This window comes from Canis lupus, chromosome 9 (assembly GCF_011100685.1).
Source record: "Canis lupus familiaris isolate Mischka breed German Shepherd chromosome 9, alternate assembly UU_Cfam_GSD_1.0, whole genome shotgun sequence".
Classification (NCBI taxonomy): Eukaryota; Metazoa; Chordata; class Mammalia; order Carnivora; family Canidae; genus Canis; species Canis lupus.
In genome coordinates this window covers 16,083,809-16,108,676 of record NC_049230.1, presented here as the reverse complement: position 1 = coordinate 16,108,676, position 24,868 = coordinate 16,083,809, and the positions used below count along the sequence as shown (strand labels likewise).

Here is a 24,868-nt window from a genome sequence, read left to right as displayed (position 1 = left end):
AAAGATGCAAAAATCCAACCAACAAAACAAAAAACCCAAGTTGTGCCTTCTCTTTCTGCTGCTCTTTCATAGGGTGACAGTGTGGGGACAGACAGACCCCTCAGCAAGAATCTGAGCGCTAAAGGGAAAGATTCACTTCCGCAGGGGGGTTGCAGGAGTCAAAGCTGGAACCGCTGCACAGTGTCATTATTCCAGCCTGAGGGCTGGGCCCAGCTTCATCTTACTGGGTGTTTAATTTGGGGATGGGGGTGAATGAAAGGGGGCAGTCAATGCAGTGTTTGCAGTCTTGTGCAAAACCCAAACAGCCCCCTGGAGGGTCCGGGTCTGTAGCCATGGCCGATGCTTGCTCAGTTGGCCCGCCCGGTATGACGTAGGGGACCAAGACACGTATTTGCACGACTGTGCTGTCCCGATTGTGCAGATGGGAGTGGTGGGGTTTGGAGTGACCCATATTCACACCAAGTAGGCCCCCCACCTCCTGCTGAATTCCAGACCCACCTGGAGTTGAATGTTAGACACATATCAGGCGGTATCGCCCTACCCGCCTTGGATCTAGGCATACCGCTGTCCTCCTGCCTGCCTCTTGCTCCTCTGGGAAGGAACTCAGAAGACAGGCCGGGTGGGAGGGGTGGAGGAGGATGGCCATTCCAAGAGCCCCAGAGCACATTTTAAAGCCAGGCCCTGGGAGAGTCGTGGCTAGAGTGCTGACTCGGCCCTTTCCCCTATGGAGCTTTTGACAGAGGGAGCTGGAAATGCCTGGGGAGAGGCCCCATCAGGGAGAACGCCTGAAGTGGCCTCCCCCCCCCCCCCGCCCCGCCTCCCCTTCTCATTGTGCCCCCCCTGCCCCCAGGGCTGCATCTCAGGACTCTAGCCCCCACTGCCTGGGAGGGGCCCTTTCCCAGTGGTATTGCATTCATCACCCCTCAGAAGAAGCTTAGGTAGGGGTGGGGAAGAAGCTAGGGGTGTGGCAGTGGGGGGGACTGGTCCCTGAGGCAACTGTTGAGTAATAGAGTGAGAAGTTGCGACCAGTGCCATCCCTGCACATCATTGTTCCGTCTGCCCTGAATGCTCCTCCTCTAGGCCCTGTTCCCTCTTCGCGCCCCTGGACTTAATGAATGTGGTAGTCCTCAGGACTGATTTCCTGGGTCTGAATGGTCCAGGAAATGCTTGTGGGACCTGGATTGGGCTTGGCAGGCCAGTGCTGCTGGGGCAGAACTTACCTCAGGGCACAGGGTGTCTGAGGGGGGCTTTCTGACCACCAGCAGGGGAGCCCAATGGGATGAGGGTATGGGGCACCCCAGCGCCCCTCGGGGGGCGGTGAGGCAGCAGAGTGGCCGTGCCTTGTGGGTGTGTGATGACAATCCATCTCCTCCACCTCCGGAGGGTGCCCCCCAAAATGTGACTGGAAGACCTCTTTGTTAATTGCAGCGTTGGTGTGTCTTTTGTGGAATTCTCTGCTCAAGGCCGAACCAACCACTCGGGGAGGGTGGAAGGTACAGAAGAGTGTAAGACACGTCCTTAGAGAAAAGAAAATGTTGTTGGAGGCAGGAGAAACGGTGTGGGGCCAAGGGTCACCAGGGCTTTCTGGAGGGAGGCTGGATGGGACCAGCTTTTGCAGAGGCAGAGAGAGGAGCAGAGAGGGAGACCAGGAAGGTGCGCTGGGCTGCCTGAGAATGATGTGGAAGCTTGCTGGGCTAGGGTGGAGAGTTCCTCGTGGGGTGGAGAAGCTCGGGTGAAAGAGGAAGCTGGCCAGGTGCCTGGGAGGCCAAAAACAGGGAGCCACTTGCTGGCTGTGGCAGGGAACCCCTAGGGTTTCTGAACAGGACTGGGGTACAGATTGGAAGAGGGTTGCTGGGAGCCCTGGGGATCAGGCGTCCAAGTTGAGGGGTGAAAAGACCTTGGGAGATCTTCCTGCAGGGACAGACGCTACTGTCTAGAGGACAGGCAGGGAGGCATTCCTTTTGAAAGGCAGCAGGTACTTGCTGCTACTGCCAGTCAGCCAGACAAACGGCCTGCATTTCCGGCCTAGCTCCTGGTGAGTCAGAGTTTAGAGGCTCCTAACCACCCCCCCACCCCACCCATAAAACCCAATCTTCTTGCTCCAACCCTCTGGTTTTCTGTGGGCTGTCAGGACCGGCTTGGTGCCTGGCTGAGCTGTGCTCGGTGCTGGGACCCGGCCCTCCCCCAGGCTCACCTGGACAAGGTGAGGATGCATTCCGGGAAAGAGGAAGCCCCGGTCTTTGTCCCCATCTGTTCACGTTCGAGAAACCTTGTCTTTTTGAGGCTTGCAAAGTACAGTGATTTGGGCCAATGAGATGATTTCAGAAATACCATTAAATTCTCAGAAGAGTACTCATTTGGATTCACCACTAATTTAAGCCCCCCGTGGAGGGATGAAGTGGTAACAGCAACGGCCACTGTTATTCATGTGCCGGGCACTGTGCCAAGTGCTTTACAGGCAACAGCTCTTGTATCTCTCAACCCTGGGAGGGCCTTGCCACCCATCTTACACACTGGCAGTCAGCAGATGCGAGGCATCAAGACACTTGCTCAAGATCACACTGCCACACCACTCAAAGGTGAGAGAAGTCAGATTTAAACTCAGGTGTGGCTACTGAGCCCAAACACTTCAGGACCAGACCTTACTGTGTCTTTGAGAGTCAAACACAGCAAAGATACAGGCAAGGCTGGGAAACCCTGCTTGATGAGTTTTTCTCCAATAGCACTAAGCCCTTTAGAACATCCTCTTGCTGTGTCCTCCTCAAAAGAGCCCTAGGAAGAGGGTAGAGTGGGCAACCCTCTGTTTATACTCTGGCTGTTAGGGTGCTTGTTTCTCTCCTGGTCCCACCAGGCCCAAGACACAGGGACCCAGCCCCGCTCAGCATCCTCAGGATGTGTGAGGTGCCCCCTCTGAGGAGACATCCATAAGCCTGTGATTGAAGGGGCCTGATGGTGGAAGAGCCAATCCTACCCTGCACCCCAGCTTCCCAAAGGTCAGGGATTCATAGGTTCATTCATTGCTTTGATGAGCCTGTGCCACACAGCCAGCAGGGAATGATGATGGCCTGTCCTTCTGAGCCCACCTCAGCCTATACGTCCACTGGGGGGGTCCCTGGGTATTGCTGACAGGAAGTGTCCCTTCCTGTTTGGTCCTTCAGATGGGAGGGGCCACTTCCCATGACTGGATCCTATAAATCTGGGTGGGGTGGGCCATGGCAGTGGTGACGCAGCTCTTGGATCTCACCCTGGGCACTGCAGATCCCCGTTACTCCTTAGCTAGGGGTGGTGTCTGTAAACAGGCCAGCTGGATGAAGGCAGCATCGTGGCATCTGTGACCCCGGGGACCTGTCAGCATCAGCCAGCTTCGGCCACTTAGAGGACAGATTGGGTTGGCCCCCAAACATCACATGTGGCCTCATGGGGGAACTCCAGGGATTTGTTCCTTTCCTGCTCTTCCCCCTCCTTTCCTGGCCCCTTGACTGTACAGAGACCCCTCCCATCCTGCTTGGCAGGACCCATGCTCTCTGTCACCTCTGCCCTGCCCTACCATCCTTGGGTTCCTCTGGTTGTGTGGCTATATGATGGCTATGAAACCTTAACTCCAAGAGAAAAAAAAAAAAAAAGAAAGAAACCTTAACTCCTTCCCAGTTTCTCTGGCTCCCACACCATCCCCCCGTCCTCCTTCACCCACTCTACCCCCCCTCCCCTGAATCTTCCCTGCCCACCCGCCCCAGGCCTTTGTCCACAACTTCCTCTGCCAGGGATGCCCTTCTCTTTTTCCTCCCTAGCTGTCACTGCCCTCCTTCCAAGACTCAGGATCTTGAGAAGGACACAGAGGTGTCACTGCCTTGGGCTCAGCTGTGCTACAGGGAGACCAGTACCGAGACCCTGTGTTCAGGGATAAACCCCAGCATAGAGGAGGGGCCCTCTCCTTATTGCTCTCTCTGGGATCACCTCTAGGAGGACAGTGATGAGCTTTAATCCTGAGCTTGGACAAGCTCCTTCCTATAGGGAAAAACAAGAAGCCAATGTCCCATCCTTTCCTGGGGTGGCATCTCCAGAGAGCATTTGGAAGGGGAAGCGGATGTGGTGCTCCCCAGTGTAGACTGAGGCAGGAGTGTGGTGTGGCCAGGAATGTTCCTGCTTCCTCTCTGGGCCTCCAGAAATGTAAATCAGGACTGAGGTAATGCCACTCACCAGCTGTAGAGACTCAAGTTTCTTCATTTGTAAAATGGGAAAGATAAAACAATACCCCCTCCTTAGGCGTATTGTAAGAGTGACACAAAAATGAGATAATATGTGTATGAGATGCATGCCTGGTAGAGTAATTTCTTAGCAACTAGTATAAATTATTGCTATTTTTATTATTAGTAGAGAGAACTTGAATATCAAGAGACTCAAATGTGAAGGAAAAAAAAAAAGTCCTCAACATACAGAGTCCTAACCACAGCATTTTTTTTTTTTTTTAAGTCAAAGCAAAGCATGTTACATCTTGGTGACATTTCACTAACTACTATAAGTGCCTAAAAGTAACCATACTTTTCCCTTTTCTTGAACATCAATTTAAATCCTAAAGAAGGGCAGCCTCGGTGGCTTGGCAGTTTAGCGCCGCCTTCGGCCCAGGGCGTGATCCTGGAGACCCAGGATCAAGTCCCACGTCAGGCTCCCTGCTTCTCCCTCTGCCTGTGTCTTGGCCTCTCTCCCCCCCCCCCCCCCCCCCGCCTCTCTCTCTCTCTCTCTCTCTATATATATATATATCATGAATAAATAAAATATTTTAAAAAATAAATAAGTCCTAAAGAAGAAAAAAAACCCTACCCTCCACTGTTCTTGCTCCAAAACCCCTCAACTTGCCACCCTCCCTCTTCACTTCCCTTCATCATGAAGCTTCTCTAGCTGACCTCATCGGAACTGAGGAGTTTTCCTAGCCTCTGGACTGCGTGAAAGCCTAGCCAGTTCCCGGAGCTGCTCCCTGACCCCAGGTCACTATAGGGTGCTTTCTCCTGCTGGTCACAGTAACTAGGCCCCCTACTTACTAATTTCAGCGACCCTCCTCGGGCCTCACCTTGCAGCCTGGTGGGTGCTGTTGATAACCTCAGTTTGGAGAATGCATGCTCAGTGGAAAGCAAGACCATACGGGAGTAAAGTGTTAACAATTTGAGGTCCTCCCTCCCTTCAGCCCACAGCTTGTAGTAACCCCTGTCAGCAGTTCATGACATAATCTTCTGGTTTTTATAATATGCAAACACACAAAAATGCTCTTTTACACAAATGGGACCCTATTTTATACTGTATAATGCTACAAAATAATGTTTATTTTATAATATTCTTGCGGATCTTTCCATGACAGGCTACAGAGCTGCTGCATCCTTAATAGCGCTCAGGATGTACAAAAAAGGCTGTACAAAAAACTGCTTCCCTAAGGATGGACACTTTTTGAAAATTCTCTCTTCCTCTGGCCTTTGTCACTCAGTGTGTGTCCATGGTCTCTGCCTCCTGTCTTCCCCTCCAACCTCAATCCAGAGCCAGCACTGCTGCCACAATTGTTCCTCAAAGGCAGATTTAATCTTCAGCAGAACAAAGTCTGAATTTCTAGAATTGAGAATTTTAGGCCTTCTGAGCTAAGTTTCTGCCCAGCAAAGCTTCTGCTCTTGCCTTTCTCCCTGCGAGGAGCTCCTGCTTCCTCAGATCAGAGCCCCAGCTCAGACCTGAGGCCTTCCAGTTGCCCTCAGCTCGCAGAAGCCTTTCCTTTCCAGAGCTCTTCACCTGCCTGGTGGAGCCACTTCCTCCCTCTCTAGACTCTGGGACAGGCATTTACAGTACAGCACAGCACCTTGGATACAGTGGCATTTAGGAAGAACCTAATGAAACAAAGAGGAAAAAACAGACAAGTGTTCCAAAGACACCCCCCCACACCCAGTTTTATTGCAGTATAATTAATTGACCTATAACACTGTGTTAGTTTAAAGTATACAGCATAATGTTTTGAGATGTGTATACACTGTAAAATGATTGCCCCCATAAGTTCATCGGCCTCATCTGATTACAAACTTTTTTTCTTATGATGTGAATATTTTGTTGTAGTAGAAAGACAGTAAGGAGAGTTGTCCTTCCAGAGTTTTAGATGATGTCCCAATCATGAAAAACATATATCACTGAATTAAACAGAACAAAACATTCAATGGACTAGAATAAATTTCAGAAGTAGATTTAAACTCATTGTAAGAACTTAATGGGAGATCTACCAGAAGCAACACAGTGATGGGGAAAAGAATCTTTACTTTTAAATGTCATTGGACAACTGGATTATCATTAAAAATTTAATTTCAATTCATAGCTGATCACACCTGAGGAACTTCAGATGGCAAGTTGTCACGTGGGAAGTGCAAAGATCACTAGAAATTAAAGGAATTAATTCTCTTTAAATTATAATTAAACTAGCGAAAACAGAACACCTAATCTTGGCCGAGCTCAGAAGAAATCAGTATGTATGACTACGGCACTGTAAATTGGTGCCGTTTTTCAGGATTCAGTCTTTCAGACGATATGTAAGAAACTAGTTATGTAAGAGTTCATCTCCTTTGACCTCGTAATTCCACTTTGGGGAATTTATAAGGCCCTAATCCCAAGGAGGAAAAAAAAAATGCTCTTAATAGTGCTATTTATAGCAGCAAAACAAACTGGAAAGCATTTAAATGCCAGATGATAAAATTATGGCTAAGCAAGCAAAGATATCTTAATATGACAATTTATGTAGCTCAAAGTGACAAATAGCTAATGTCAATACACGGAAATCTAACTAGGCAAGTTCTCATGACCACAAGGCAATCTTAGAAAATAATGTGCACATACCAGTAACAAGTGGAGATGCATGCCTGACACTGACATTCATCTTTTCATTCATTCACTTCAACTGTTTTGGTTGTTTTCCTGAGCACTAACAGTATACCAGGAATAGTATTTGGTGCTGAGGACACCATGGTGAACAAGGTGGGCATGGTTTCTGCCTTCCTGAAGTTGCATTTTGAAAGTAATCTCCCCCAAAATGTGGAACAGCATAAATAGAGTCAAATGTTTACTAATTCCATTTTAGGTGCAGTTTTTATTTGCTTATTTACTTATTTATTTATTTAAAAGATTTTATTTATTCATGAAATATACAGAAAGAAAGGCAGAGACACAGGCAGAGGGAGAAGCAGGCTCCGTGCAGGGAGCCCAACGTGGGACTCGATTCCAGGACTCCAGGATCACACCCTGAGCCAAAGGCAGACGCCTAACTGCTGAGCCACCCAGGAGTCCCCAGGTGTAGTTTTTAAGTTAATTAAAAGAAAGATGGGAGCCATAGACCTCTCTGAAATCTCAGATGTGGGGTCAGGAACCTGTCTGAGAGGAGAGAGAATAGCCCTGAGTGAGACCAGCCAGGGCAAGTAGGAATTCAACTGGAAACAGGCTTGTCGTCAGTCTTAGTCCCTGAGAAAGGATTTCCTGGTATAACCCCAGAGATGCTTAACCTCTCTGAAGGCTCTGAGGGTGTAATAGCAATGGCAGTTTAGAAAGAGCCCGGAAGCACTGTTTATAATAGCCAAAACAAAATACACATTGAAAAGATACATGGAGGGCACCTGGGTGGCTCAGTGGTTGAGCGTCTGCCTTTGGCTCAGGGTGTGGTCGCGGGGTCTTGGGATCAAACCCTGCATCCGGCTCCCTGGTCCGTGAGGAAACTGCTTCTCTCTCTCTCTGCCCCCTGCTTGTGCTCTCTCTTGTTCTGTCAAAAAAATAAAATCTTAATATATATATTATATATATATATTACATATATTTATCATACAACAATTCTTTTTCTAATATGCAGTCCATGTTTGGGTTTCTCTAGTTCTCCCAATAATACCCTTTTACAGCTGTTTGGTTTTTTGTTTGTTTTTTCAATCCAGGATCCAATTCAGTGTCCTGTCTCTTCAGTCTCTTATTTTAGAATAGTTACTTGGTCTTTTTGTCTTTTACAGCATTGCATTTTTTATGACTTCAGGCCAGTTGTTTGTAGAATGTCCACAGTCCATATTTATCTGATGTTCACTCAATACATTCATGTTAAACAGTTTTGGAAAGAAATGTACATGGGTCGTGCCATGTCCTTTCCATTGTATCACATTAAGTACGTTTCCCTATTGGTAAAGCTAACTTTGGTCACCTGATTCAGGTTGTTTACCAGATCACTAAAAAGATAAGAGATCCCTTTGCCCCTTTGTATTTAGTAGGTAATCTAAGGAACTCAACTAAAACAAGGGAAGGAACAACTAAAAAGTAACCGAAAAGCAGAATTGTTTACAGCAGCTCTATTCATAATGGCCCCAAACTTAAATCCAGCCCCAACTGAAAACTACCCAAATTCCCATCAACAGAAGGTATAAATTATGGGAGCGCTACACAATTGAATAGTATAGAGCAATGAGGGGCACCTGGGTGGCTCAGTTGGTTAAAGCGCCTGCCTTCAGCTCAGGTCTTTTTTTTTTTTTTTTTTTTAAGATTTTATTTATTTATTCATGATAGACATGGGGGGGGGGGGCTGTTGGGCAGAGACACAGGAAGAGGGAGAAGCAGGCTTCTCGCAGAAGCCTGATGTGGGACTCGATCTTGGGCCTCCAAGATCATGCCCTGGGCCAAAGGCAGGCGCTCAACCGCTGAGCCATCCAGGGATCCCAGTCTTTTTATTTATTTATTTATTTAAATTCAATTTGCCAGGACGCATGATCTTGAAGGCCCAAGATTGAGTCCCACATCAGGCTTCTGCGAGAAGCCTGCTTCTCCCTCTTCCTGTGTCTCTGCCTTCTCTCTGTGTATCTCATGAATAAATAAATAAAATGCTTTAAAAATAAATAAATTCAATTTGCCAATGTATAACACCCAGAGCTCATCTCATCATGTGCCATCCTTAGTACCTGTCACCCAATCACCCTATCCACCACCCTCCTCCACCCTCCTCCCCTTCTGCAACCCTTTGTTTCCCAGAGTTAGGAGTCTCTCATGGTTTGTCTTCCTCTCTAATTTTTCACCACTCAGATTCCCCCCTTCCCTTATGGTCCCTATTTCTTATATTCCACATATAGTGAAACCATATGATAATTGTCTTTCTCTGATTGACCTATTTCACTCAGCATAATACTCTCTCAGCTCAGGTCTTGATCCTTGAGTCCTAGGATCGAACCCTACATTGGGCTTCCTGCTCAGTGAGGAGTCTGCTTCTCCCTCTCCCTCTGCCCCTCCCTTCTCCCTTGCCCTCTGCCCTTCCCCTAACTCACGCATGGGCACTCTCTTTCTCTCTCTCTCTCAAATAAATAAAAATAAAATCTTCAGAGCAATGAGAATGAACAATCCACAACCACATGCAACAGTGTGGATGAAGGTCACAAACACTGAGCCAGATGCAAGGGAGCTCATGCCATATGATCCTATCAATACAAAATACAGGAGGGTGCCTGGGTGGCTCAGTCGGTTAGGCACCTGCCTTCAGCTCAGGTCATGATCCCAGGATCATGGGATTGAGTCCTGCATCTGGACTCCCTGCTCTGTGGGGAGCCTGCTTCTCCCTCTATTTCTCATGAATACATTTTTTTTAAATACAAGAAAGAGACTATGCTGTTTGAAATCAGGAGAATGGTTGCCACTAGTGGGAAAAGTTTGGCCAGAAAGGGTCTTTTTTTTTTTTTTTTTTATGATAGTCACACACACAGAGAGAGAGAGAGAGGGGCAGAGACATAGGCAGAGGGAGAAGCAGGCTCCATGCACCAGGAGCCCGACGTGGGATTCGATCCCGGGTCTCCGGGATCGCGCCCTGGGCCAAAGGCAGGCGCCAAACCACTGCGCCACCCAGGGATCCGGCTAGAAAGGGTCTTAAAGAGAATTAAAAAGAACAACCAGGGAAAAGAGGTCTGTGTAGTGTTTATGGCAAGAAGCTCGTATAAGCCAATGAGGAAAGACAGGAATCTCCGGTAGTTTTCAGGTATCTAAAATCGTTATAGATAAGACTGCAAAGGCCGTGAGCAGAGTTCACCAAGAAGAGAAGTAGCAATGTCTAACCAGCCTGTGGGAAATGTTTAAAATTGCCAGCAAACAAGGTACCATTTTCAACCCTGAAAATAGTGCCCACAAAGATCGAAGTAACCCCATGTTCTGTATCGTGATAAAAACCTCTTTATAAGTTGAAGGCTATTAATAATGAATAGATGAAACGCGGTAGATTAGATCGCCTCATGGAATAGCATACAGCCACTAAAACGGTTCTTAGAAAAGTTTTTGGAGACAAAAATCCTTTTGCTGAAATGTTAAGTACAAAAAGAATCAAAAACGTTTGTATAGATGTGTGATGTACCTGCATATATCACATACACATATACGTATAAATTACGCATATTTATCATGGATGTACATGAACATCTATTGTATTCTGAGTATATAGACAAAATTGGTAGAAAAGTCACACCGAAATTGAGCCGAAGTTACAGAGCTCGCTTCGGCAGCACATACGCGAAAAACGAAGAGAAGGCACAGGTCGTAGTTTACTGTACTGTACTGCATCGTGTGACTCCAGATGAGGCCTTTCTTCCCTTTGAACACGTCTGCACGGCTCGCAATGGGGAGGCCGGGGGCAGCGGTCCGCTCGCCGAGCCACGTGACGCCAGCGGCGCTCCCCGGCTCCCTCGCTGTAATTGGCCCGCCTGCAGCACGTGACTCCAGGGGACCAATCAGAGGCTCGCTGGGAGGGCGGCCCTTCCCCCGCGGCCGGGCGCCAGGGCGCCGGGGGAGCTCGCTGCGGCTGCGGCGCGCGGGGCGGAGACGGCCTGGCTGCGGCTGCGGAGCGCGGGAGGGGAGCGCGGTGGGCGGCCCCGCGGACTGGGACCCTGGCGGCTGTGCTCCCCGCCGCTCCTCGCCCGCTCCTCCCGTTTTGTTTTGTGGGTGGTTTTTTTTCTTTGGAGTGGGGCCTGCCCGCTTGCAGGCGAGGAGCCCCGGCGGGAGCTGGGCCAGGGCGGGTTCCCTGCGCCCCCGGAGGGTCGCGGTGCGGCGGCGGAGACCCGCCCCGGCGCTCCTGACCTCAGCAGCCCCCGGACGCCAGCCTGCTTCTCTCGGCCTCGCACTTAACCTAAGTGCAGTGTTCGCAGAGGGGTAAGGGGCAGGGGGACTTAACTGAGTTCTGTAAGCACTCAATAGCCATACGTTTGTCCTGGACTGGAGAGCGAATCAGAAAGGCGCCGAAGTTAGGGAGCAGGGCTTTTGGAAGGCTTTCTGCTTTGGAAAAGTTTCCTGATGTTTCTCTATAACACTGTGCAAGAAGTGGAGGCCGCGCTTAATACTTAACTAGAAGTGCGTAAGGTCTGTCGGAGTCGGTGCTGGGCAGTCCCACGTATACGGTTTTAAGCCTCCCGTAACTCCATTTCACAGATAAGGAAACTGAGCCAGAGAAATTTAGTCAGGATCACATAGCTGGTGAGTGGCAGAGCCAGGGATGCAATGCGGGCTTGTTTGGTTCCCTCCAAGGCCGCCTTTTATAAATTAATAAGTGTTGATTAAAACATCATGAACTGGGCAGCCCTGGTGGCTCAGCGCTTTAGCACCTCCTTCAGCTCAGGGCGTGATCCTGGGGACCCGGGATCGAGTCCCACGTCGGGCTCCCTGCATGGAGCCTGCTTCTCCCTCTGCCTGTGTCTCTGCCTCTCTCTCTCTCCCTCTCCCTCCCTCCGTGTGTCTCTCATGAATAAACAGATAAAGTCTTAAAATTAAAAAAATAAAAAAAAAAAAAACATGAACATTGAGAGGCACCTGGGTGGCTCAGTGGTTGAGCGTCTCCTTTAGCTCAGGTCGTGAGCCCAGGGTCCTGGGATGAGTCCACATCATGCTCCCCACAAGGAGCCTGCCTCTCCCTCTATGTCTCCGCCTCTTATGTGCGTCTCATGAATAAATAAGTAAAATCTTTAAAAAGAAAAGTAGTAAGTATCTTGTGAACCCGCTACCTAATCCAAGACAGAACATTGCAATACTTCCCTTTAGCTATGTGCTTCTCTCCTGTCTTCCTCGTTCCCACCAACCCAATCTCTGTCCTGAATCTTGTGCTTATCAATCCCTTGTTTTTAAAATCTTTAAGTACAGGGAGATGAACATAGGAATGTTCAGTTCAATGAGTTTTCACAAACTGAACACACCCATGTAACCAGTGCTCAGATCCAGCAAATAGGGCCATTACTAGTATTCCAAGGGCTAGTAAAGATGTCCCATAGCCCAATTAGACATGACTATTTTTTTTTGTCAACCGTGTTCATATCCTTGATCATCATCTCTTCAGATCTTAGTGGCTTAAAATTTTCACGATATCTATATTTTGCTCATTGATTTATATAAGCTTCTTGCCGTGTTTTTTACAAATATCTTGCCATTTGTTTTCATTTTACGTTTTTCTTGACATTTATTTTTCACTTTACATTTTCATTTGGGGTATACCTGGTTGGCTCTGTAGGCAGAGCTTGTGGCTCTGGTTCTCAGGGTTGTGAATCTGAGCTCCAGATTGCGTGTAGAGATTACTTAAAAATAAAAAAATCTTACTTTTTTTTTTTTTAATGTGGGAAATGTCTCTTTAATCTTCCTGCCCTCCACACGTGTGGTCTTTTTAGTAAGGTATAGAAAGCCCTTTGGGGTCAGATTAGGTTCTTGCCTTCATGGGAAGGCTCATGACAATACCCTTCAGCTCCCCCCATCTTCTCTAACTCTCCTGCCTTCCCTAGGCCCTCGGCAGCACATCTAAATGTGTGGAAAGCTTCAGTAAGTGAACTTAAATGAGGCTACAAAAAGACAATATTCCTTTTTTTTTTTTCAAGATAAGAATATATTTGCAGGAGCCTGGCTGGCTCCCTAGAGCATGTGACTCTTGATCTCAGGGTCATGAGTTCGAGCCCCACATAAGGCATAGAGATCACTTTAAAAAATACTTATTCATGGGGCAGCCCGGGTGGCTCAGCAGTTGAGCACCTGCCTACAGCCCAGGGCCTGATCCTGGAGACCCGGGATCTAGTCCCACATCGGGCTCCCTGCATGGAGCCTACTTCTCCCTCTGCCTGTGTCTCTGCCTCATTCTGTGTGTCTCTCATGAATAAATAAAATTAAAAAAAAAACTTATTCATGATTATAAAAACTTGTGCTTATTTATAGCATACAATTAAAATAATAGGAAAAAAAATTTTATGATAGTCACAGAGAGAGAGAGGCAGAGACACAGGCAGAGGGAGAAGCAGGCTCCATGCACCAGGAGCCCGATGTGGGATTGGATCCCGGGTCTCCAGGATCACGCCCTGGGCCAAAGGCGGGCGCCAAACCGCTGCGCCACCCAGGGATCCCAATAATAGGAAAAGTTACCAAAAAAGAAAAATTACTTGAAATCTCATCACTAAGAAACAACCACTGTTAACATTTTAGAGAGTATCCTTCTGACTCCTGGTTTTAGCTGGGGTCATGATCTCAGGGTCTTGAGCCTCATGTCGTGCTTAGCACAGAGTCTGCTTGTGCCTCTCCCTCTGCTCCTCCCACTACTCACAGGACCTCTCTCTTTCTTTCTCTTTTTTTTTTAAAGATTGGTTTATTTATTTATTCAGAGAGAACAAGAGAGAGGCAGAGACAGGCAGAGGGAGAAGCAGGCTCCATGCAGGAAGCCCGATGCGGAACTCGATCCCGGGACCCCAGGATCACACCCTGGGCTTCAGGCGGCGCTAAACCGCTGCGCCACTGGGGCTGCCCTCTCTCTCTCTCTCTCTCTCTCTCTCTCTCTCTCTCAAGTAAATAAACAAAATCTAAAAAAAATTTCAAATTGCCTCTCCTCCCTCTTCCTTGCTCTCTTTCCCTAAAATAAACAAAATCTAAAAACAAAAAGTTCAAATTGCCTTCCCTCCCACTCCTCTTCCTTTATGAAACTTGACATGTTTTCATGTTGTTTTGTAACATTCTTTCATGTGCCCATACATCAATATATTTCCACCCAATGCTTTTATTGGTTGGATAGGATTCCATTGTATGGATGTACCATAACTTATCCCTTATTGGCCATTTGGGTCATTTCTCATTTCATTGTTATGGATACCCCTGTATGCATCTTAGCACATTGGACCTGCAGACTAATGGGGATCCTGATGCAAGGTGGGAAGGTGGTTTGATTCGCATCAGTTTAATGCCTCTGGAGTCACCCAGCTTCTTTGTTGTTAGGGGTCTCTACTCCTTGGCACATGACTAGGTGTGTAGTGTCTCCCATCTATAGATTCTCTTGGGGAGCATCTCTTCTGATTCATTCCTTTAACTTCCCTTTACAGATAGGCTGAGTTTAATTAGAACTTTGCACATATAAGTTGAGGTCACTTAGGGTTAAGTTTGAAACAAAGGATAGACACGCACACGCATATTCTCTTATCTTTTTTAAATTAGCAAACATGTTCATTGTAGGAAATGCAAAGAAGAGGGAGCTCGGGTGGCTCAGCAGTTTAGCGCCGCCTTCAGCCCAGGGTGTGATCCTGAAGTCCCGGGATCGAGTCCCACATCCGGCTCCCTGCATAGAGCCTGCTTCTCCCTCTGCCTGTGTCTGTCTGTCTCTCTCATGAATAAGTAAATAAAAATCTTTAAAAAAATGCAAAGAAGAGTGAAAAAAATCAGCTATCCCATAAGTCAGTGATAACCACTGTTGACAGTGTGTATACAGTGGTTCTAGAATTCGTGTGTACCTGGGAATGTTGATTACAATCCAGATATTCCTTTACCCTGAGGTTCTAATTCAGTAGCTCTGTTGCAGGGCCTGAGCACTTGCATTCCTCCTCAGGCAATTTGGACACTCAAGAACAAGAAAGCAAAAATATTGTTCTAGATTTCCCTTGATTTAAAAGAAAATAGAAAGGAGATCATATTATACATTCGGGTTTTTTTTTTTAATATTTATTTAAGTAATCTCTATACCCAATACAGGCCTTGAACTCAAAACCCCAAGACCAAGAATTGCATGCTTTTCTAACTGAGCCAGCCAGGCACCCCCGCATTTGGTTTTTGTTTAATTAGAATATGAACCTCTATCCATGTCTGGATTCTCTTTTAAAGGTGTATTTCTGTTGTCTGCATAGTGTTCCATCACATGAGTGTATTTCAGGTAACTTAGTCAACACCATATTGTTGGACATTCCCCGCCCAGTCACTGCTATTACAAATAATGCTGTGTGGTTAAATTTTTGCATAGATTCCTAATTATTTCCTTAAGTTAAATTCCTATGAAGTGAATTTAGGAGTCAGAGCATTTAGGAGTCAGAGCTTCAAAAGCTTTTGAAGGCTTTTGACACATATTGCCAAATTCTCCTCCAGGAAAGTTACCCTCCTATTACTACATAGGTTGCTAACTACAACCACGAGCTCACTTTTTGCCAGGCAGGCTGATGAGGCCTTTCCATCCGTGGTCTCACCCAGTCCTGCCAGCTTCCTGGTGGGCAGCACTGAGCATGGCTCCTAGCCCATGCTAACCATTTCTCCACTGAACAGATGACAACACTGAAGGATGAAGAGGTCAAATGACTAGTTTGAAAGCAGGAATTCAAACCCAGCCTTGTATCTAAAACCTAAGGTCTCTTAACCACGCCATGATTTTCAATTAATATCAGTGATGGTTGTGGGAGCAGTACTCTTTTTATATGGTTCTAAAAAGTGTATGAAAGAAATCAGGAAAAGGGAGTGAATGGGTGGGGAAAGAGAAGTAATTGGAGGGGCCCAGCACAGACATTCCTTTGTAGGTCAGGCCTAGTGTGTTATCGTGGGTCTGGGTAGTGTCACAAATGGAGGTGGGGAATCAGGTGTTCTGTATGTGACCCTTTGTGTCTGTCCAGGGCAAAACAAGTTAAATTCACAAACACTGAGCACTGAATCAGGTTCTGTGGGAAATATAGAAAGATTTGGTTTCTTCAAGATCTTAAGAACCCCTGTGTCTCCCTTCCCTTGGTTTTATCTGTTCTAGAAACATTACAGTAATATAATTGAGGGGCACCTTGGTGGCTCAGTCAGTTAAACATCTGCCTTCGGCTCAGGTCATGATCCCAGGGTCCTGAGATTGAGTTCCACATTGGACTCCCTGCTCAGCGAGGAGCCTACTTCTCCCTCTGCCCCTCCCCCCTGCTTATGTTCTCTCTCTCTCTCCCCCTTTCTCTCTGTGTCAAATAAATAAAGTCTAAAAAAATAATATAGTCAAAAGTTATGTATAATGCCAACCTCCTGGCACAACAAATAATTTTGTGTTTCCTTTATTGCCTTCGGTTCATTGTCTATACGTAGACCAGTTTTAAAGGAGGGTATAATTTAGAGGATGTTAAGCCCTTACCCACAGGACACAGTGCAGCTTGGTTTCCACCCCTCCCTCCCCCCAGTCCAATTCAACTCAGCAGACACGTGTGGAACACCTGTTGTGTGTCCCACACCAGGGAGACACATGGATGAGACACAGCTCCTGTTCTCAAGGAACTGGTTAATGGGGGAGACAGACCCAAAAAGAATCACATAAGTATTCCAGTCCTCTCCCTGGAGATCTCCCCAGGAGTCTGTGAAGAGGCAAGGAGGGTATTTTATAATTCAGTTTACTGGTGAGAAAATAGAGTCCCCTAAGGTCATTTAGATTGTAATGACAGAACTCGAACTCCCAGGCTAGGTCTGAGATTTCCCATCCTCTGGTCCTTCTTGTAGGTAAGGGACCATGGAGCTGCATGACTACCCGAGCCCCAGAGAGGATCTCATGCAGCCTCTGCGCTCCTGTCCTGCACCTGCCAGGCCAAGCAGTGTAGGCGCTATCCGGCCTCCTTCCACACTCTCCCCTCTGGCTGCCTATTTTCTGACCTCATTTTTCCTTTACAACTGGCCTTGGAGTTTATTTCTGCAGAACCAGGATGTGGCAGGGAGCAGAGCACACCCCACGCTGCCCTGACTCTCCCAGAGACCCACACACACGCACATACACACATTTTGCCCTGGCACACTCTTCTTCCTGCATCTCCCTTCCAGGCACACCTGGGGAGGGATACAGAAGTCCAAAGGCCAGAAGCAAATGGCAGTTGCCAAGGTACCCATGGGAATTGGGGGAAGGATTCCACATCTGGACTGTGAATTTATTTTTCTTTTAATTCTCTTGAAGACCAGCTTAAACACTCAAGTCCTTGGCCTTATTTCCTCTTATCGTTTCCTCTCATCCAGATAGCAGTGTCTGCTAAGCCTGGTTCCCAGGCTCTCTGCTGTGAAACAAACAGATTCTTGAGCTCACAGCGCCAGTCAGGACTAAAGCTCTTGCTTAAATATCAAATAGTAGTACTGGCCTTCCATTACTGTTTACCAGGTACAGAGCATCTTGAAGTGTTTTCTTGCTGAATTCTCCCAGACACCCAGAAGACGGGCCTCATTAGTGTCCTCCCCAAACAAGGCTCGAAGTGAGGCAGCTGGTCCCGGGACCCACACAGGGACTCGAACCTGGGTGGGTATAGATTCCGGAGCTCCCCTCCTGACCCCTCCACTGTGGCACCTCCAGGAGGTGTAAGGTCCTGTTGGCCTGTCATTGTAGAAGTCAGCAAGTGTCTAATCTCCAGCATGTAGTTTTAGGGAGATCCTGAAGGTTCCCAAGCTAAAAGATTCCAAACTCAGTTAACTTTAAAGAGTGCCATGCTCTGCTCTTAGAACCAAACAAGTCATCCTTGGATGTTGCCAGGTCAGAAGGCCAAGAAATTGCCAGTGAGTAGAGGAAGAGCTTGTTATGAAACGTGTCATGATTTCTCAGAATCCTGGTGTGCTTTATTTCAGAAATGTCTCGTGAAAGGAATGTCACAGGGACATGGTGGTTCCTGCGGAGCCTCATTTAGAGGACCCTCCCCCCTTTTTATTTTTGGTTTTGAAATAGGCACAGCCCTCTGGTCATTCTTGATAGAGATAGAATGTTTCTCCTCTCTGCTAAAAAGTCATGGAGGCATGATAATATACGGCCTCTCTCATCTCACCTCAGTGTTGGGGTGGGGGCTGAGGGGCTTACAAGAGGGATGGGTGGGAACTGTGGCAAGCTATGGAGCCCCATCTCAGTGAGTAGCTCCACCCCCCAATGGGGACTGGCTGCCTATGGGCACACTGGCTCAGTGTTGTCAGGCCTCCTGGTGTTTCCCAAGAGAAACTGGAAATCCAGGTTTTTATTATGTGAAATCTCTTGAGTTTTTTTTTTTTTTAAGATTTTATTTATTTATTCATGAGAGACAGAGAGAGAGGCAGAAGGAGAAGCAGGCTCTCCTCAGGAGCCCCATGTGGGACTCAGTCCTGGACCCCGGGATCACGCCCTGAGCCCAAGGCAGATGCTCAACTGCTGAGCCACCCAGGCATCCCAATCTCTTGAGTTTTAAATGTTGGCTCACTTTTCTTTTGCACATTGTGAAGACCAAATATAACTCGGCTGTGGCTTATCGATACAAAGCACCTGGAACAGTTGTTTGGTGCTCAGCTTTGCAACCCGTCCTCCTGGGCTCCCATCTGAGCTCTGCCCCTTATCCACTGTGTTGTCAAGATGTCTGGTCTCTCATTTAATACCTTGTTTTCCTCATCTGTCAAATGGAATGGGAATTTTACCTACTTCTGAGGGTCGCTCTGAGGATTGACGAGAAAGCCTTGGAACCTGGCACTGGTACCTAGCAACCCCATGGTAAACGTCATCATTATTTGTGTCTCTTAAAGTACAGGGTGACTTTAAGTCCTAGTTTGCATGAGATAGGTCTGGTTCAAGCTTGTTCCACTGGTGTAATTATTGTGAATTCCTCTTTACATTCTCACTATTAGACAATAAAGTACACAATCCTCCTATATAAGCAAATCCTGGCATTGTGCTGTTGGGACTTTAACAAGTTTTAGTTCAAATGAAAAGGTCATGGACAAGGACAAGGATCCTTGGACAAGTCACTGAAGCTTTCTATGTTTCTGTTTCCACATTCTTGTCAAAGGTTCAGAAGACAGCAGAAGTAAAGCCAATGAATCACTGAAGTATAATTAGTAAAAGTTTCTTGTGCACACCCCAAACAGATTATAAACCTGGAGCATTCAAACCAAAACATGGAATGAGGCTCTCCGGTAGATTGTTATAAAGCAGCTTAGATGGTGTGGAGGCAGTAAGTGTTTATTCTTCACAGTGACTAGTTATAATATTAAAATTTTTTTAAATGAACAGGACTTGGGGGTACCTGGGGGGCTCAGTCGGTTAAGCATCTGCATTCAGCGCAGGTTATGTCTCAGGGTCCTGGGAATGAACCTCACGTCAGACTCTCTGCTCAGCGGGGCATCTGTTTCTTCCTCTCCCTCTGCTCATGCTCGCTCTCTCTCTCTCAAGTAAATAAATAAAATCTTTTAAAAAAAGAGAAAGAAAGAAAGAAGAAAGAAAGAAAGAAAGAAAGAAAGAAAAAGAAAGAAAGAAAGAAAGAAAGAAGAGAAAGAGAAAGAAAGGAAGGAAGGAAGAGAAAGAAAGGAAGGAAGGAAGGAAGAAAGAAAAAGAAAGAAAGAAAGAAAGAAAGAAAGAAAGAAAGAAAGAAAGAAAGAAAGAAAGAAAGAAAGAAAGAAAGAAAGAAAAGGACTTGGTTTGTGGTTACCTCATATCAATTTTGGAGATCCATTTAAGTTTTGCTTATGATGTTTCAGAGACATAAGTATTTATCCAGTTCAGGTTAGCTTTGCTTGTGTTGCCAATAAGCTAAATTAAGCTTTGCTCGTATGACTACACTGGTTTTGTCTGCACAGGGAATTTTCAAGTCTGATCTTGGTTTGTGTTTGATTTTACTACTCTAGAGGATTGACGAGATGAATTCTAAGATCCTCGGTTCACATTCATTTTGTCACTTGACAAACATTTATTGAGTCCAGACCATGCCAGGCAAACACCCAGCACATGGAGAGGCCAGAGACAGAGGCCAGTAAGGTCCTCTTGTGCAGTGGAATGGAAATCTCAATCGTATTTCAAGTATTATTTGAAAGACTGTTATCTGGAAATTGTTCACAAAAGGTTTCTAGTAAATCGAAGGTTTATATTTGAAACCTCAAACCTTCAAACCTTTATATTTGAAACCAATTTCTAGCAAACAAACCATTGCATTCAGCATAATTCTCTACACATTTCTAGTTTGTGAGTGGGTATCTACATTTAAAAAAATTATTTCAGGGCAGCCCTGGTGGCTCAGAGGTTTAGCACCTGCCTTTGGCCCATGGCTTGATCCTGGAGACCCAGGATCAAGTCCCATGTCGGGCTCCCTGCATGGAGCCTGCTTCTCCCTCTGCCTGTGTCTCTGCCTCTCTCTCTCTCTCTCGTGGATAAATAAATAAAATCTTTAAAAAATAAAATAAATAAAAAATTATTTCAGTGTGGAAAATTGGGAAACAGAGAAAGGGCCAAAGGAAATTCATACTTCTGTTGCTTGTGCAGTGAGCATGGAGGCTTCTAATGATTTAGCTTTAGGTTACTCCCCCCTCCCCCAACCTGCACACGCCTCTGCAGCCACTTGGTCAAAACTAAATATTAAGGATTTATTTATTTGAGAGAGAGAGAGCATGAGTGGGAAGGGAGGGAGAGAAGCAGACTCCCGCTGAACAGGGAGCCAGATATGGGGCGGGATCTCACCAACCCTGAGATCATGACCTGAGCTGAGATCAAGAGCCCCAGACTCAACCCACAGAGCTACCCGGGAGCCCCCAAAATAAATTTTATTTATTTTTTAGAGATTTTATTTATTTATTCAAGAGACACATAGAGAGAGGCAGAGACACAGGCAGAGGGAGAAGCAGGCTCCATGCAGGGTCCATCCCAGGACCCCGGGGATCACGACCTGAGCCAAAGGCAGCTGCTCAACCACTGAGCCACCAGGTGCCCCCCAAAACTAAATTTAAAAAATATTGCTATCCCCAAATTTGCCTGAGAATTTCCTAATAAGTTATTTCTCTCACTCCTTTATTTATTCATCCTCAGTCGGCCGGGTATGGAGTACCCAACCTGGCGCTGTTGGGGGGCCCTTGACAGAGGCGGTATGAACTTCTCCGTCCGGGACTTCCTCGGACAGACAGAACCCGGGCGGCGCGGGGGCGCGGGGGGCCGGTGACCTCTGCGCCTCGGGCCCGTCCGCCCCAGTCCCTAGTCCTGCCTTCGGCGCGGCGCGGCGCGGGCGCGTCGGTGGGGCTGGATGGTGCAGCCCCGAAAGCGCTTCCTGCCGCGGCCGAGCCGCCCGTCCCGGTGAAAGCGGCCCCCTGGGGAAGGAAGTGGCTTGGCCGTGTTTATTTTGGCTTCGGGCGAGCAGACGGCGCCGGGGGCTGCGGGCCGCGCGGGCTGGGGAGCGGCTGACCTCGCGGCCGGGGTGGGGGCGGGAGGCCCGGCGCCCAAGCGCTCTGGGGAGCGCTGCCGAGAGGGGGCGCCCCGACGGGGGGCACATCGCGGGGGGGCGCAGAGGGGGATGCGCACGGCCGAGGTCGGGGGCGCGCCGAAAGGGGAGCTCGTGGGCGAGAAATGCGGTGCACCGAAGAAGAGGGTGCGTGGCCGAGCGGGGTGCAGCAGCGGCGAGCACCCAGAACCACCCCCCCGCCCCGGGGGAAGGAAGGAAGGGGTCGCCCGCCCCTGGGATGCGCCGCAGAGAGCTGGGGAAAGGGCGGACGAGCTCCCTAGGAGTGACCAGCCGCACCGGAGCCTGGAGGACCCGAGCTTGGAGATCCTTGGAGACCGCTTCTGTCGCGGCCTGGCGGCAACCCCGGTTCATTCTACAAGATGGAGCCTGGGAAAGGACAGGACGATAAGATTATGATGCTTTAGTGTGAGGAGACAAAAGTCAGCAGAGGGGGAGATCAAACACCACGAAATCGCCGAGAGTGGAGGGATGGGGCCAGGGAGCCCCAGGGGCCAGCCCTAGTCAGCTGGCACCACCCGGGGGATCCAGGGGACCCGCAGAGTTGCGGGGAGGGTGAAAATTGCCTTTCCGGATTTGAATTTATGTCTCATCCTGTTGCCCACCACCCCTTCACATCACCCTTCTTTTGCTTCCTGAAGCGGAGCATGTCATACATTTTAAGGGGGAAGAAGAGCATCTCCAGAAATAAGTGATGGAGGAAGCTCACCATGGCTGGAGGGAGAGACACACCACTGACCGTGTGACAGCCGCTGGCTGAGCCCAGTGGAGTCACATGCACTTTAAGTAACGGAGAGCAGGCAGTCTGGCCTGGCTGGAATGCAGGGGCAGTCGGGAGGAGGGAGGAGAGTGTGAAAAGCTTGGAGGGTGGAGGGGAGACAGAAGCCCGCAAGAGCCAGGATCTGGGTGGGGATATTGCAGAGTTAGGGCATTGAGCCCTCCTGTCCTGTAACTGCCCTGTGCTAGGGAAGGGCCGGCCCGCCTCCCCCACACAGGTCCAATGTGTGCAGGGACATGCATAGAGCCTCTAGCAGAAGGTGGGGCAGGGTGGGGTGCTGGGTCCCCAGGGTTGGCCCTTCAACAGGGTGGGGCTGGCAGCTTCTGCTGACTCAGGGACATTTCCAGGCCTGGCCTTAGGGCCAAGCAGCTTATTGAAAACAGCTGCTCCTCTTGGCTGGTGGCCCTGCGGCCCCTGGCTCTCCCTGGGATGACCCTTTGCCTCTGCATGGCCTGAGGAGGCCTGAGGAGGCCTGAGGAGGGGAGTCAACTACAGAGAGGCTTGGCGTTGGAGGTCACCCTGCCATGCCCTCGGGGACCAAACCCAGTCAGTCCCTGCAGTTGGTCCATAGGAGCTGAGCCAGGCTGGCTGCTGGGTTCTCAGTCTCTGCTCCTGCCATTCCCCCACCGTGGAACACCCTCCTTTGCTCTTGTCCCTGTGGGTGCCTCTCGGGCTTTTCTTTGACGTGCCTCTCATTCAGCAGATTTCATTGAGAGTCTGCTGAGTGCCAGGCACTCTGCGAGAATTAACCTCCCCTCTGCTTCCTTCAGCACGATGTCTAGCACTTGTAATGGAGAGCAGCCGTCTTATCCAAGGTCAGACCTCTGGCTGCCTTCGCTCCTGGACTGAGTCCCGAGAAGCTGCTGGGACAGCTGAGAGGTTTGCTCCCGAGAGACAGACACTTCTGAGCCTCTGCACTCAGCCTCAGGACTCCACCAAAGCATTGCGTGTACCTTACAGCAGATGGGAAAGGAAGAGAGGCCGTGTGACAGTCAGCAGGCAGGGAGGAGACAGGGGCTACTCAATGTAGGACACATAGCTGTAAACCTCTGAGCACAGGCACAAATGACCAGAGTGATGACCTGGATGTCTGAGAAGCCAGGAAGTGTGGACATTGCAGCAGGATTCTTGTTATATGTTAGTAACCTGGAAAATCTGTTCTGTGGAGCACCTTCACCACCAGCCATGCAGTATGAATTGGACCTGGCAGTCTTGCACACTGATGTGTTCCTTGTCACTATTTCATGGATTGCTTTGTGAGTTCTGCCTCCCGAGCTTCACTGCAAATGTCATGAGGCCAGAGGCCATATTGTTTAATTCCCCTGTAGTACCAAGTATAGTGCTTGTCATCTGCGTGAGTGAGAAGGCCTCTGGGGGAGCAGCCAGAAGGGTGATTAGGAGGATGGGGTGAAGGCCTGGCTTCCAGGCACCTCCTCTGATGAGCCCAGGAGGCTCATTTGCAGGTCTGAGGGTCAGAGGGAATCCTGGAAGGGTAGCTTCTGGGGAGTAAGGAGGCTGGGAGAAAGTCTCCAGCTCCAAGACATAGGGTTGTGTATTTGTAAGGATTCTTTGTTGCAAGGACAGCAACCCAATGCACACAAGGTCAGCACAAAAGGGAAATGTGGCTGCTGATGAGCCAGAGTGGTCCACAGGCTGGAGGAAGAGCCACAGGAACTCGGGGTCTGGCACTGAGTGTTCAGCGCATGACCACTCTTCCTCCCCTTCCAGTGCTCAGCCGTGTCTCTGTAGTGTCCCTGTTCTCGCCTGTAGCAGGAAGGTCTTTTCCTCGTGGTAGGAAACGTGGCCATGGGCAGCCCCAGTTTCAAGATCTCAACAGAGAGAGAAAACCACATATTCCAGGGGAGGCCTCCGATTAGCCTTGTTTGGGTTCTATGCCCAATCTCTGTGCCAGGGGATGTATGCGACTACTGGCCACGAGTGAGACCTCGCGCCCGCTCACGTAGCCAGAGCCCAGTGCAAGAAAATTATAAATAATAATAGGAAGGGAGGGGATCCCTGGGTGGCGCAGCGGTTTAGCGCCTGCCTTTGGCCCAGGGCGCGATCCTGGAGACCCGGGATCGAATCCCACGTCGGGCTCCCGGTGCATGGAGCCTGCTTCTCCCTCTGCCTGTGTCTCTGCCTCTCTCTCTCTCTGTGTGGCTATCATAAATAAATAAATAAAAAATAAAAAAAAAAATAGTAGGAAGGGATGGGAAATTGATCGGGCAAGCAGAAACCAAGGCCAGAGACGAAGGGGGCAGTTCAGTGAGGTTCATGGATTCTGTTACCATCTCCGTATCTTCCATGCAGAGCCCAGGGCCTCCCAGATCATATGGTGGGAGGAACCAGGTTATGTCTCTGTTGCTCACCTCTGTACTCTCGGCGCCTGGCACCGTGCCTGGCATCTGTGAAATTCTCCATACGAATTTGTTGAGTGACTGGATGGATACACTCAACGCAAAGTTCCCTGCCCGGTTTCATACATTCATTTATTTATTCACGGAACAAGTACCTAAGGAGCCACATAGCCTGGTGCACAGCACTGTGCTGGGCGTGGTGTGCTTGCCAGCAAAATGCAGGTCATCTTGGCCCTTGATGAAGGACATACCACAACCCTAGTGAGGGGCATTCCACTCCCTGCCAAGACACCCGA

General features: G+C 48.6%; 1 protein-coding gene across 2 annotated transcripts in view; it reads left to right on the top strand.

Annotated features, from left to right (window-relative positions):
• MRC2 (mannose receptor C type 2) overlaps positions 1-24,868 on the top strand; it is a 54,401-nt gene that overhangs the window by 828 nt on the left and 28,705 nt on the right. The gene's annotated exons all lie outside the window — the stretch shown is intronic.